Source organism: Thamnophis elegans, chromosome 3 (assembly GCF_009769535.1).
Source record: "Thamnophis elegans isolate rThaEle1 chromosome 3, rThaEle1.pri, whole genome shotgun sequence".
Taxonomy (NCBI): Eukaryota; Metazoa; Chordata; class Lepidosauria; order Squamata; family Colubridae; genus Thamnophis; species Thamnophis elegans.
Genome location: NC_045543.1, coordinates 22,862,374 through 22,876,412, shown reverse-complemented (window position 1 = coordinate 22,876,412; position 14,039 = coordinate 22,862,374).

Here is a 14,039-nt window from a genome sequence, read left to right as displayed (position 1 = left end):
CACCCCGATGGTCAACTTCGGTGGGACAAAGAGAGACAGAGACAAGCTGGAATGCTGGACTCACCCAAAGACCACCCCGACAAACTTCGCTGGAGCCGGGTGCCGTGAGAAAACCCCAGACGAGTGAGTTCCCTGACTATTGGAGCCAAAGGTACTTTGAGGAAAGAAGGGGGGGCGATGAAGGAGAATGGAGAAGCTACCAGCACCAGGGGCCCATGAGAAAACCCCAGCGGAGTGAATTACCTGATTATTGGGGTCAAACATATTTGGGGGAGAGAAGGGGGGAGGAGGAAAGAGACTGGAGAAATTGGCAACGTTACCCACGCCCGACATCTCCCCCTCCCCCTCGGCCTGCTTCGCCCCCTGCGGCTAGAGGTGTTGCTGATCAAGGAGGCCCTCCCCCCCGAAGACATCGGATGGCTAAAATCCCTCCCTTGCCTGTACGTTATAATGGTGGTTCTGCTAGCCTGCCCTCGTTTCTTATGCAGGTGTTTAACTACATGGAGATTTATGGCCGGGACTTTGAAACTGACACCATGAGAGTCAGGATGATTCTTTTGTCCTTAGATGGTGAGGCGGCTACATGGTCAACTGCGTTGCATATGTCTGCCTCTCCCCTCTTGGGGAATTTTAACCGCTTTATGGAGGCTTTCCGCCAACGTTTTGATGACCCGTTAACTGAGAAGCGGAACAAATTGAAGTTTTTAACCTTTGAACAAGACGATAAACCTGTCGCCCAATACATCCAGGAATTTCAGTGTCTTTCCCAATACATGAGAGGTTGGGGGGAGGACGCCCTTCTGGACAGATTTGCTGAAGGACTGAATGAAGACATTTATCAGCAATGTGTCAATCGTAACCTGCCGAGACGTTTAATCACTTGGTTTGAGCATGCAGTGGACGCTGAACTCGACTTAACCCGTCTCCGTTATGCTAAAGAGGAAAGAAGGAAGCGGAAAGAGAGGGCTGCCAAATCCCTCCCCCCTCCAACCACTCAATCGCTCTTCAAACGACGAGGTGAAGCAAGGGGGACCCCTTCTGGCTTCTCCAGGCCTGTAACATGCTTTCGCTGTGGCAAACTCGGGCACATCGCCCCCGAATGTCGTGCTAAATTACCCCTCTCTGCCCAACCCCCTCCCAAACGTGAGGAAAAGTCTGCCAGAGGCCCTGAAAAGAAAAAGAAGGAGACAGCTTTCGCTGGGGAATCCAACCCCCCTCCGTTTGCCCAGCCATTAGAGGGAGACGCGGACGCTAACTCCTCTTCTTCGGAGGACTCCGATGACGACACATCGCCTCACTGGGTGAGTTCAAACAAGGGACCCCTGCTAATCCCTATTGAATTAAAAGTTCCTCCTGAGGGGATACCTGCCACCCTCTTGGCTTTACTTGATTCAGGCTGTTCCCGGTCCATGATCAATCCAGCCATGGTGGAGAAATTAGGCCTCAAATTGCGCACTTTGAAAACCCCAATTGTATTTTGCCAAATAGACGGCTCCATTGCGGGGGGGGGCGCCCATTTTTTTACGGAGCCTTTGGAAATGAGGATGGGTACCCATACTGAATTAATCTCTTTTGTGGTCGCTCCGGGCATGGACAGGCCACTCATTTTGGGCATCCCATGGCTTCGAAAGTGGAACCCTCACATAAATTGGCGGACAGGCCGCTTACGCGTTCGCTCGAAGGTGCCTCCAGTGGGGGAGGGCTCTCCGGACCAACCTGCCGTCACTGACGTTCCTGAAGTAGCCGCTAGAGGGCAGGAGAGGATTGCAGGAGAGGAGAAAATTCCGAAAGAATATCTGGATCTTAAGGAAGTCTTCAGCGAACAATCTTCGGACATTCTGCCCCCCCACAGGCCTACTGATTGCTCCATAGACATTTTACCCGGGGTTAAGCTCCCTAAACCCCGGATTTACTCCATGTCGCCCAGGGAAATGGAGGAGATGCGTTCTTTCATTGACAAAAATTTGAAACGTGGTTTCATTGAACCAGCCCGACCCAAAGTGGCTGCCCCTGTACTGTTTCGTGAAAAGAAAGATGGTTCTCTTCGCTTATGCTGTGACTTTAGAAACCTTAACGCGGTCTCTTCTCAGAACCTCTACCCACTCCCATTGATGAAAGACTTGTTGGCGCAACTAGGGAAGGGCCGCATCGTCACAAAATTGGACCTGCGAGAAGCTTACTATAGGATACGCATTAAGGAAGGGGACGAATGGAAGACTGCTTTCAACTGCCCTCTTGGTTGTTTCCAGTTTCGGGTTATGCCTTTTGGCCTCCAGGGGGCTCCTGCTGTGTTCATGCAATTTATTAATGAGGTCTTGCACGATCATCTGTACAAGGGCGTTATCGTATACCTGGACAATATCCTCATTTATACCCGCAGTTACGACCACCACGTCAATCTGGTACGCACTGTTTTGAAAAAACTCCGTGCCGCTGACCTTTATGCCAAATTGTCTAAGTGTGAGTTTCACCAAACTAAAATTGACTATCTGGGCTACCGCATCTCCCCTGATGGCATTGAAATGGACCCTGAAAAGGTGAAGGCGGTCACTGAATGGGACGCGCCCAGAACTCGTAAGCAATTGCAAAAATTTTTGGGGTTCGCCAATTTCTACCGTCAATTCATTCCCTCTTTTGCTAACATTGCTCTCCCTATTACTAATTTGCTCAAGACGAAAGGCGACCCGAAGCCTAAACCCAATAAGCCTTTGGACTGGAACATGGAATGCCAGGCGGCATTCGAGAAGCTTAAACGCCTTTTTGCCGCTGAACCAGTTCTTAAGCACCCTGATCTCGACCAGCCTTTCGTCGTCCAGGCTGATGCCAGTGATGTCGCCGTAGGGGCCGTTCTGTTGCAAGCTAACGACCAAGGTAACTTGCAGCCTTGCGCATACACTTCCCGTAAACTCACTGACACGGAGCGGCGTTGGGCAGTTTGGGAGAAGGAGGCTTTTGCGGTCCGTTGGGCCCTCGCGACTTGGCGCCATTTCCTGGAAGGCGCTAAACACCCATTTGAGGTTTGGACTGACCACAAGAACTTGGAAGCGTTGCGAACGCCTCGTCGTCTCTCCCCCAAACAGATGCGATGGGCCCAATATTTCAACCGTTTCAATTTCACTCTAAAGTATATCCCGGGTGGAAAGAACTTCATGGCAGATGCTTTGTCCCGATTACCTCAATATAATTGCTCTAAACTGAGTATCGTCCAACCGCTCCTGGCAGCTCCGGTACTCACACGTCAACAGACCCACGCTCAGAAGGAAGTGCCTCAAGATCTACTTTCTGACCTTAAAAAAGCTCTTCCTCAAGACGACTGGTTTCTGGACCATCGGGACGAGTGCACCATGAGGGACGATCTACCGTGGATTGGTGCTAAATTATACGTCCCCGCTTCCCTACGACTTGTCGTCCTTCGTCGCGCTCATGACTCCAGATTGGCGGGTCATTTTGGTTTCGTAAAAACTTTGCACCTCGTGAAGAGACAGTTCTGGTGGCCCTCTTTAAAAAAGGACATTGAACTTTATGTGGCCAGTTGCCCTGTTTGCGCTACCGCCAAAAAACCGCCGGGGAAACCGCAGGGGCTTCTCCAGTCCGTCGCTCGCCCGGTTGCCCCTTGGAAGGAGATTTCTATGGACTTTATTGTTGAGCTTCCCGAGAGCCAGGGACATACCGTCATCTGGGTGGTCACTGATTTGTTTTCCAAGCAAGTTCATTTCGTGCCTTGTCACAAAATTCCTTCCGCCAAGGCATTGGCTAAACTGTTCCTTTCCCACATCTACCGTTTACATGGGGTTCCCGACCGTATTATCTCCGATCGTGGGGTCCAATTCACATCTACTTTTTGGAAGGAGTTTCTCAAACGCATTGGCTCCGCCCAGGGCCTTAGCTCCGCCTACCATCCTCAGACTAATGGCGGCTGTGAACGTACTAATTCCGTCCTTGAACAATATTTACGTTGTTTCATCAATTATCAACAGGACGATTGGGTTGACTTGTTACCACATGCTGAGGTGGCCTATAACAACTCGGTTCACTCCAGCACGGGGTTTACCCCTTTTCGGGTCGTTTACGGCCAGGATTTTGTTCCTATTCCCGAATTGCCCACGTCCCAGCCTCAGGTTCCTTCAGTTGCGGACTGGAGTGAGCGTCTCAGTCGCATTTGGCCTCTGACTCTTTCCACTTTGGACGCTGCCCATAAATCCCATAAGAAGCAAGCCGATAGGAAACGCTCTCAGCCCTATGAATACCACATTGGGGATTTGGTGTATTTGTCCACAAAATTCTTGCACACTACTCAGAAATCAAAGAAATTGGGACCCAAGTATGTTGGCCCTTTCCCTATTGTGAAAGTCATCAATCCTGTTTCTGTTCGTTTACAATTGCCCAAACATCTCAACCGAATCCACCCAGTGTTCCACATCAACTTCATCAAGCCGGTTCGGGTGTCCAACTTACGGCCCCCGGATGACCCTCCGCCTGCTCCGTTGCTGATTGATGGGGAACGTCATTTTGAAGTTCGTGAAATTCTTGATTCCCGCAGGCACCGTAATCGCATCCAATATCTGGTGGCTTGGAAACACTTCCCCCCATCCCACACGGAATGGGTTGATAAATCCCACGTTCGTGCTCCCCGCCTGCTACAGAAATTTTATGCTTCGTATCCCGACAAGCCTTGACTTTTCTCCCCTCCCTCTTCTTTTTGTGTTTTGTCGTTTGTCTGTTTTGTTTGTTTTTCTTCCAGGCCTGACTGCCTTTTTTCCGGGGGACGGCCGGATGTCAGCTTCTGCCTTGCTGTTGCTTCAGCTGCCACGAAACGGGAAGGGGGGGGGCTTGTATTTGGGAGGGGTTAATTGATGTGCTGGAGGAATGTTCTAGGATGTACCAGTCGTTGGGATTGCGCATGCGTATGTGTTTCCCGCCTGCATCAACGGCCTCGACATTCCATCGTCCGGCCTGTCTTTTTGAAGTTATCTCACACCTGACATTTGAAGGACTTATGATTGGACTGGAGCTTTGATCCTAAGGGGGGGGGAACGGGTTATTCTATATATCAATTGCTTTCGCGCCATATTAATCAGACTTTGCTTTGCTACTGCTCACTTACCATTTATAATTAGTAAAAGTACTTTTGATTTCCAACCCATGGAGTCTCTTAGCCTTCTTTCCTAATTATGTAATGGAGTGGGGCTTGACAGATTGATTGTCCCATGGTCACAAGAAGACAACAAAACAATGCCCATTGGATATGCTGAATTGGACTAATGAGAATGTGGTTTGCTTAGTGATTATATTGTTTGCTAACAACCATAGTGACTTGTTTAAAGGCCATTGTAAAAACATTTGTAAAATTGAGTTAGGTCACATGGTGACCAACTTAGTGACCACAATAATTTATGGTCATAAATTGCAGGCTCTATTTTGGTTGTTGTCAAGGACTATCTATAGAATATTGTTAATATTTTTATGGCTGGTTACTTTTAATTTACTAGGATTTAAGTACACTGTTTTTACTTAATGCTTTTCTTGGCACCTTTCACTGTGAAATTTCTGACCAGCAATGTATAAGTTAATAAAATACTACTCATCATTTTTATTCTTTCATTAACTCTGCAGGTAGCTACTTTTATAGATCCACTTCCAAAACAATATTTTTATTTTGGTTAAAGCCGTTCTGCATTCATTGACATTCTGCATTTTCTTTGCTTTTAATCTTTGCTGTTCTTTTCCCCACACCGCCTTCATTTGCAACTACTCCTTTTTTTATGTAACCTACACTACTGCTTTCTCTTGTCCTATTTTTTTCAGCACTTATGTTTTTATATCCTCTTCACTTAATCATTTCACCACCAAACATCCTTTTTCATTAGTAACCACAAATTTATATGTCCCTTTATATCATGATATTGCTTCAGAGGTTGTGGGTGGCTTCATCAGTGGAGGCTTTTAAGGAGATTGGACAACCATTTGTTTGAAATGGTATATAGGATCTACTGCTTAAGTATGGGGTTGGACTAGAAGACCTCCAAGGTCCCTTCCAACTCTTATTCTGCTGGGTTCTAAGTTACTTCCACGTCATCTTTCCTTATGTGCACTTTCTACTTATTCTGTGAGAGAATCTGTTTCAGTAGTTTTCCACTTTTACATATAGGATTTGTACTACCTCTTCATGCAGTTCTTAAGCTGATTTGTTCTTATTCCCTACTAGCTGATAACCAGGCGCTGTCCGGGTATTTATTAATCCAACCCTCTTTCCATGAACATTGCCGCAATTTCTAATGTTGGATTTTTTCCCCTTACCAGAGGGAGCCCCCTTGTGGAGTACTATGAAGTTGTTAGCATGGCAACTCCACAGCTCTGTACAGTATAAGCCATTTTAAGGCAGTACGGTAGAAGCCGTTTTGAACCACATTGAGAATCTCCCATCACCATTATATCCATGACTTTCAAGCTTTCATCATAACATTACATTGCCCCATCTCACTGGGTCAGGCAAGGAAGATATGTTGCAGACCCTGACAGTTAAATAACTTCAACTGGTGGAATTTAGGAAGAGAGCCTTTTCTGCCATTGCCCCTGCCCTGTGAAATATTCTTACCCCAGGGGTGAGGCTGACTCCGACTCCTCTGGCCTCCTGAAAAGAAGTGAAAACATGACTGCATGGCTGCGTATGGGGAGCCCAGAGGATCACAGAGTTGTGAGGCTGGCTAGGGCCTTGAAAGCCTTCCCTTAGTCTTTTAACTAATTTTCTTTCTGATTTAATTATATGCCATTAAGCTGATGTCAACATGGGCGGCCAGTTTTGTCTAGTGGTTAAGGCCCTAAGCTAGAAATGAGACTGTTTTCTAGTCCTGCATTAGGCATGAAAGCTAGCTTAATGACTTCGGGTAGCCACATGACGTTAGGCTTGGGCGATAAGCCAGTCAATTCCTATTGCAACTAATGAATCAACACTTGGTTGATTTGAAGGGGGGAAGTAGAGTGGGAAAAAAATTCTTAATGACCATATACTGTAGATTTTCTGCATGATGATCAGGTCCTTCAGCTCTTCTAACATTGTACCCATCACCCCTGTATTTGAGTTAATCCACCTTGTTGCTGATCATCCTCTTCACTTCTTTCCACCTTTCTGAACATTACAGCCTTTTCCGGAAAACTAGGTATTTGTATACTATGTCTAAAACAGGATCATTTGTGCCTTGAGTGAAAACTGGGTTAAATTAATTATTCGATTTGGTTTTTTTTCCATAGAAGTCTCAGCAGTTTTCTCCAATGTCAAACTTCAAAAGCATTAACACTCTCTAATGCTCTCTCTGTTTATTTTAATTTCACAAACACACAGTGTATTTATTTTCCTTTCATTCATTCATTCTTATTTTTATTATGAATTTCTTATATTCAGAGTCTTCAATATGCCATTGGTTATCAACAATCATTAATATTGAATTTCACTAGCCATTGTAGCTTTGCTCAATGTAACACTCAATAGTAGAACAGGAGCTAGGTCACCATCCTTGCTATGTTAAGGAGACATTACTAGTCAGTATGACACAAGTTCCACGAGCTCAATGCCCAGTTTTACCCCTAATATACTTTTGCCATTCTAGACAAGTAGAATCTTGAATCTAGTACTACTTTGTTCTAATGGTTAAGGCTAGAAACTGGGAGACTGTGAGTTCTAGCCTTAGCCATGAAAGCCAGATAGATGACCATGGGCCAGTCACTTTGAGCCCATCTCATCTGGTTGTTGTTGTGAGCAAAACAGGAGGCGGACAGAGTAGGGGTGGGTTGCGGCAGTCACTATTGTCGGTTCGCTCATGGCAGTGCCACACGCATGCACGCTTGATACGTGCTGCGCTCCCATGCACAGTACAATAAAAATTGTTCTGCGCAGAAGCAAAAAACAAGATGGCGCCCAGAGAACCAGTTCGGGGGCATGGCATGCCTGGGTCGCTGCCAGTTCCAGCAACCCAGGCCACCAAACCACTACCGGTTCAGCCGAACCAGTTCGAACTGGTAGGAATCCACCACTGGTATTAAATATGCTCACCATCTTTCTAAAAATAAAAAAGTCAGTATACTAATATAGTTAAACTATTTTGCAAGCCAGCATGCTATTTCCTATATCCTCTCAATTAGAATATCCATGCAGTATTCTGGCAAACTTGAGAAACAGGTGGATGAATTATTTTTATAAAAGGCACACCTTATTTCACAGGCAAAGTGGATTATTACTGGTTTAAAAAAAACAAAAAACCTATAAGGGCAGATGGCCATGGCTTTCCCCACTTTTTGTTTGGAGTATAGCTTTAACAAATACATATACTGGCCCTGTCCAAAGCTCGTTGGTGCAAACAAAGTCCTTTCCCTCAAAATATTAAAATCAACCTTTAAAATGTCCCATGTGGCTGGTTCAAAGGCTGCCCCCTGCAATCTGCATAGGAATGAAAACACAGCTGCTGGCAGTCCCAGTAGGCGTGTTGTCAGGGTCATGATATAGTTTAGTGGAGGGGAGATCTCCTGGACTGATTTCAACTGGAATCAACAATCCTAGGTGGGCTGGGTGGTGAAGCCAGCTGTTGACCTGGATTCTTATCTTCATATTTTGTTTTTTTTTCCCCTTCGGGGAGGGCCCCAAAGAAAAAAAACAACATATTTTTTTTGTTTTTTTTCCTTTGGGGAAGGCCCTTTTGTCTTTTAAGGCAATTAGTTACAGGGATACATTAACAATAATTGATTTGATTTACTTTAAATAATAATTGGCCAAGCAAAATCAGCCATAGCCTCTAGTAAGTTTTCATCAGTCACTTAAATACTTTTGACATTATCAGCCAATATGTAATTAGCAGGAATCTGGTAAACATTGTATTTTTGGCCATTGAAACATTTTCTCATACATTCTCTGCCCTGAAATTCCATGGTCTTGAAATAAAGTCTTATTGTGGATCAGCATTTAGCTGAGAGACCAAAAGTGGAAGCAGGTGAAGTTAAGAGACGGAGATAGAAAGTAGTTCTATACAGTTTTGATAGTGGTGTGTGCGTGTGTGTTTTCCAAATTACACTGAGCTGAGTGCTTTTGGCTCATTTGCTTACTTTGGCTCATTTGAACCATTGCTAAAGGCACAAGGGCTAAAGGTGATGCCCAATGGCTTGTTTTGCTTATCCTTCTGCAAAGGAACATCTGGATGAGTGGTGGTGAAGGTAGTTTCTGCTAATAAAGCTAAACTTCTTGCCTCTGGAATTCAGGAGCCGTTCTAGAATGTAAGTTCTGCATTGAGGTTGGAGCCACTTCTTGCTAGAAGACACCCCTTTGTTTTAAATGAAGCGGGATGATGCTTGGCAGGGGAAAAAAACAAATATCGGAAAGATGTGGCAGCTATCCATAGGCAAGCAAATTGCAGGCAAAGGAAGAGAGCTTTTAAATTCTGCATTAAGAATGTGTTTGCCTTTGTAGATGATTTTTCAAATCATCTTTGCCTACTGGGATTTATTTGGTTTTTTTTTTAGGAAAAATGAGGATGGATTTCTGTATGTTATGCAATAGATTCTTCACAAAAGGTGAAATAATTTGAAAATGCAGGGATTGTTTATTTTTCTAATGTGTGTGTGGATGCTCCATGCCCCCCCCCCACTTGTAAACCTCAAGGGAGGAAATATTCACACCCTATAAATGTAAAAGAAAATGTAAAAGTCTGAATTATACAATATTATATTTGATGGCAAAACAATACAAACCTACCAGTTTTCTTGATATGTTCTGATCTTAACCTAACTAATGGGAAAAAGTGGCTAGATTCCTTCTTGGAAGGATGCATTCTTCCCATCATTAGTGATTTGTGTCAAATTTGGCTTTGAGGGGTTTTTTTCTCCTTTACATAATATTTTATACTCAGTTTAAATGCTACTTAGCTGAATTACTACAGCTGTTTAGCTGATCCTAAATTTATTTAGGAAATTATCTGCTGCTATTTCCTATTTATGAATGGAATAACAGTTTTACCAATGCATTTGTTTCAATTGGGCAAAAGAAAGGACCATTAAAAAAAATCTGATTTAGGCAGAAAAGTGAACTAAAATGAAGGAAAAATCCAACTAGAAGCAAATAGGAAGAGAACCCATCATCCTAGGGGGGCTTCTAACCCTGCTAATTTATCACATTTATTTTTATTTTATTTATTACACATATATGCTGTTCATCTGATACGGAGATTGTAGTCCTATTGTATCTAGAGTCTGCAGGTTTTCCCCATTCCTGTTTAAGGCTTCAAAAGTAATAGCCAGTATTTTCAGCTGAGCCTGGGAATGAATGGACAGCCAGTGAAAGCCTATTAAAAGATGTTCTTAATAAGGTTCTGGGATGGTTTTCAGAGGCATTTTCTGTATATGATGCATCACAGTCGACTAGGTGGGAGAGGACCAGAGTCTGGCTGATTATATACAACTTGTGTTCAGATATGCAGGGGAATTGTAGCAAGCTTGGATTTAAACACCAGGTGTCTCCCTTCATTGTGCCACATGGGCTGGAGCTTGCAGGATCAGAGAACAGTCAAGGAAAGATCTTTGTTGAAGCCATGGCAAGTCATGTGTGGAGGACAGATGACTGCCATCACCTCATGATCTTAATCATCTCCGGCTGGAAACAGGGTCATGCTTGACAGATCCTTCAGGCTAGATTTTAAAAAATCCTGCTCTATGGCTTCATGTGTTTATACAAAAGCAAGATGCCTAAATGCAGGCAGCCTTCCTGTCCCCTTTTCAGTCTTCGGAAACTCCTTTTGCAGGCAGCCATGCTTACCAAGTCTTTCAGCACATGCTGAGATCAGGATGTTGGATTTCTTCACTACAAAGTGATGCCCCTCCTTTCCCTGCAAAAGTCAGCCGGTGGGACAAAATACCATTGAATGAATCCATTCATCTTCACTCCATTGACCAACATCTTTCTGGAGTCTGACCCATCTCAATCTGTGCCTGTTTTTATACTGTATGCTAATCCCCATGCTAATACCTCTGTTTACTGACTTTAAAGAACAGTTTAGATCATTTGGCAATGGTTCATGGTGGCTTTAAGCCAGCCTCTTAGTACAAAATCACTCTTATTGGAAATGTAAACATTCCCAAATGATTAACAGCTGGAAGCTCTAAGACATAAGTAGCAGCTCTCTCTCTTAACTCAAGGAAATGGGTAAGATGTGGTGGGTATCGTATGGGAGAACAATACTGCAGGATGGATTTATTTCTCATAGGGCAGTTTCAAACAGTTGTCATGTTGCTGTACAAAAGGACAGGTCTGTGGGAGCTAACAATTAGACTAACAAAACAGCCTTCCCATTTTGGTTTTAAATGAACTCAAGGTGCCCTATTTACCGAAGATTTGTTTTCTTTATCAACTGAAGAAATAGTAACTAGATGCTTGTCAATAGTAAGTATATGATTTCTGAAAAACTAAAACTCTTGATATTATGTTGTTAGTTGCAAAGTCGTGTCCGGCCCATCGCGACCCCATGGACAACTTTCCTCCAGGCCTTCCTGTCCTCTACCATTTTCTGGAGTCCATTTAAGCTCATGCCTACTCTTTCGGTCACTCCATCCAGCATTCTCATTCTCTATTGTCCCCTTATTCTTTTGTCCTCAATCTTTCCCAGCATTAGGCTCTTCTCCAGGGAGTCCTTCCTTCTCATTACGTGGCCAAAGTATTTGAGTTTCATTTTCAGGATCTGGCCTTCTAAAGAGCAGTCAGGGTTGATCTCCTCTAGGACCCGTTTGATCGCCTTGCAGTCCAAGGGACTCGCGGGAGTTTCTCCAGCACCATAGTTCAACTTGATATTATACTAAGCTATTAATAATATAATACGTATCACTTAGGAAACTTGACTATTAATGCTCAGTTTGATGGCCCACCTCTCTTCTATAGGGATCAAATTTGTCAATGTCCTTCCTTTCCTTCTATTCACATGTAATTCCTGTTTGTGTTTGAGGCACTGGTAAAAGCGCTTCCGAACTGAAAGGATTACCCAGTGACATTACTGTTGTCCAAGGGGTGCTGTGGGGGCTCTTTTCATGTCTCCATCAAAAGTCTGGATGAAGATGGGAGCTCACCTCACCACATAGCAACATTCAGGTCTCAAAAGCAGGCTTATTGACATCCAACTCAGCATTCTAACCATGTGAGCCACCGTGCTCCTCCTCCATTTGTACTGTGAATTGTGGTTGGCATTGAGCCTAATCTAATATTCCTTTCATGTGATCTCCCTTGTTAGGAACTGGCTATTTCACATCACTACAGAGTAACAAATCTGTGTCCCTCCCAAACCTCTCAGCCCCAACAAACACTTGGGCTCCAACAGAAGTTTCAGGCCCTTCTTTCGTGTTCCAAGCTGGACCTGCCTACTTCCAGTATTTAAGAAACCCATTTCCACCTCTGCAAAATATTGCTTATCCTCCTCCTGTGGGCAGAAGGGAGTGTAGGGTTGCTCAGTGATTAAATCAGTTGTATGCTTGGAGCGGTGACTTCATCATAAAGATTTCATTGGAATAGCAGACATCGCCTTTTAAATGTGTGGAGACTTGTCCTAAAAAGTATATTGGTCAGAATTATTTCACGAGCCCCATATTTTCAAAAGCATGGCATGGAAACACTGGATATCTTGGGTCCATTTCATCTGTAGTAAATGGAGTTAGAGACTGTATTTGTTTTGTTCATTGAGATGTTAATCTCTAGCAAGCCCCATGAAGTGGCACTCATCCAAAGTTCTAGTTCTCTTGAAATATATTTGGAAGGAGAGTTCAGTACATGATTAAATGACATAATATGTAATAACTTCCCCTGCCTTTACCTCTTAATGGGAATAAATTTTAAATCTGCCCCACTTCTACAGTCTCATTCTCATTCTACTGTTTCAGGCCCCCGTTTGCTTGTATTCACTGTGCTGCCTTGAAAATGCGTAAGTATAGTGTTCATTTTTTTAAAAAAAACATTGGTAAGACTCTTGGGGGGAAACAATATATGCTTGTGCCAAAGTCATACTGAAAGTGCAATGGCCAAGACTTCAAAAGCTATTTAAGCTGTCAGACATCAGCTGCTTGTAGAAACAAATCTAATTTGGACACTTTTTATATTAAAGCCAATATTTTCAGGGTACATTAAGAATAAGACTCCCGAGCACAATTGTATTTCATGTTCCATACTTCTTCCCCATCTTATTCTCCAAATACCTCCCAGTGAGTTTCATGCTGAATTTAATTCAGGTGGTTCTAATCTTACTAGACACTTTATTGTTACATTACTCTGCCCCCCCCAATCATCTGACAGTCCCTTGCTTGAAATGTGGTGTGATGATAGGTGTGTGATTCTGGGGAAACTAAATTCATTCAGTGGAGACTCCATATTTATGGAATTTTGTTTCCACAGAAGCCTACTATTATCTTGTAAGAAGTAGCCAAATGATAGTCTTAGGGACATACCATATCTGACCCGCAGGCTAATATCAAGTACAAGTATTTGCCTGTGGTAAGCAAATTCAATTAGATCTGTTGGTTAAATGTCAGTTTATTTAAGCAAATTACTTTACTTAGTTCATAATGCTAATCCTTTTGGCAATCAAGAGTAAGAATGTGACCAGTAAACTAGCTGCATGGCTGACTCTGTTGTGAGGTAAAGTGGAATAGCTGGCAGAGTCTGAGGATGGGAAATGCGCAAGAAATATGCAATGATCCAAATTTCAAGGTTTAGTGGTGAATCACTGTGTAGGTGGTCATGTGTGTCACACCTTTGGCAACTCCTTAAAGTAGTTGTGTCTTTTCCTGGCATGCCTTTGATTTAAGGAAGTGCCAATATGTGTGCCCACACATGCTGTGAATCACGTCTTCCTCTTGGAATCTAGATCAATGCACACCCCCTAGTAGCAAGCTACTGAGGAGCTGTGTCAAAAGGATTACATCACAACATCTGATTCTCCTCTAAACTTGTATAATGTCCTGGAAAGGATATTATCCCATTGTGGATTTCAGTTAAATTTCAATAATTGGTCCAGTCAGCTTTAGTA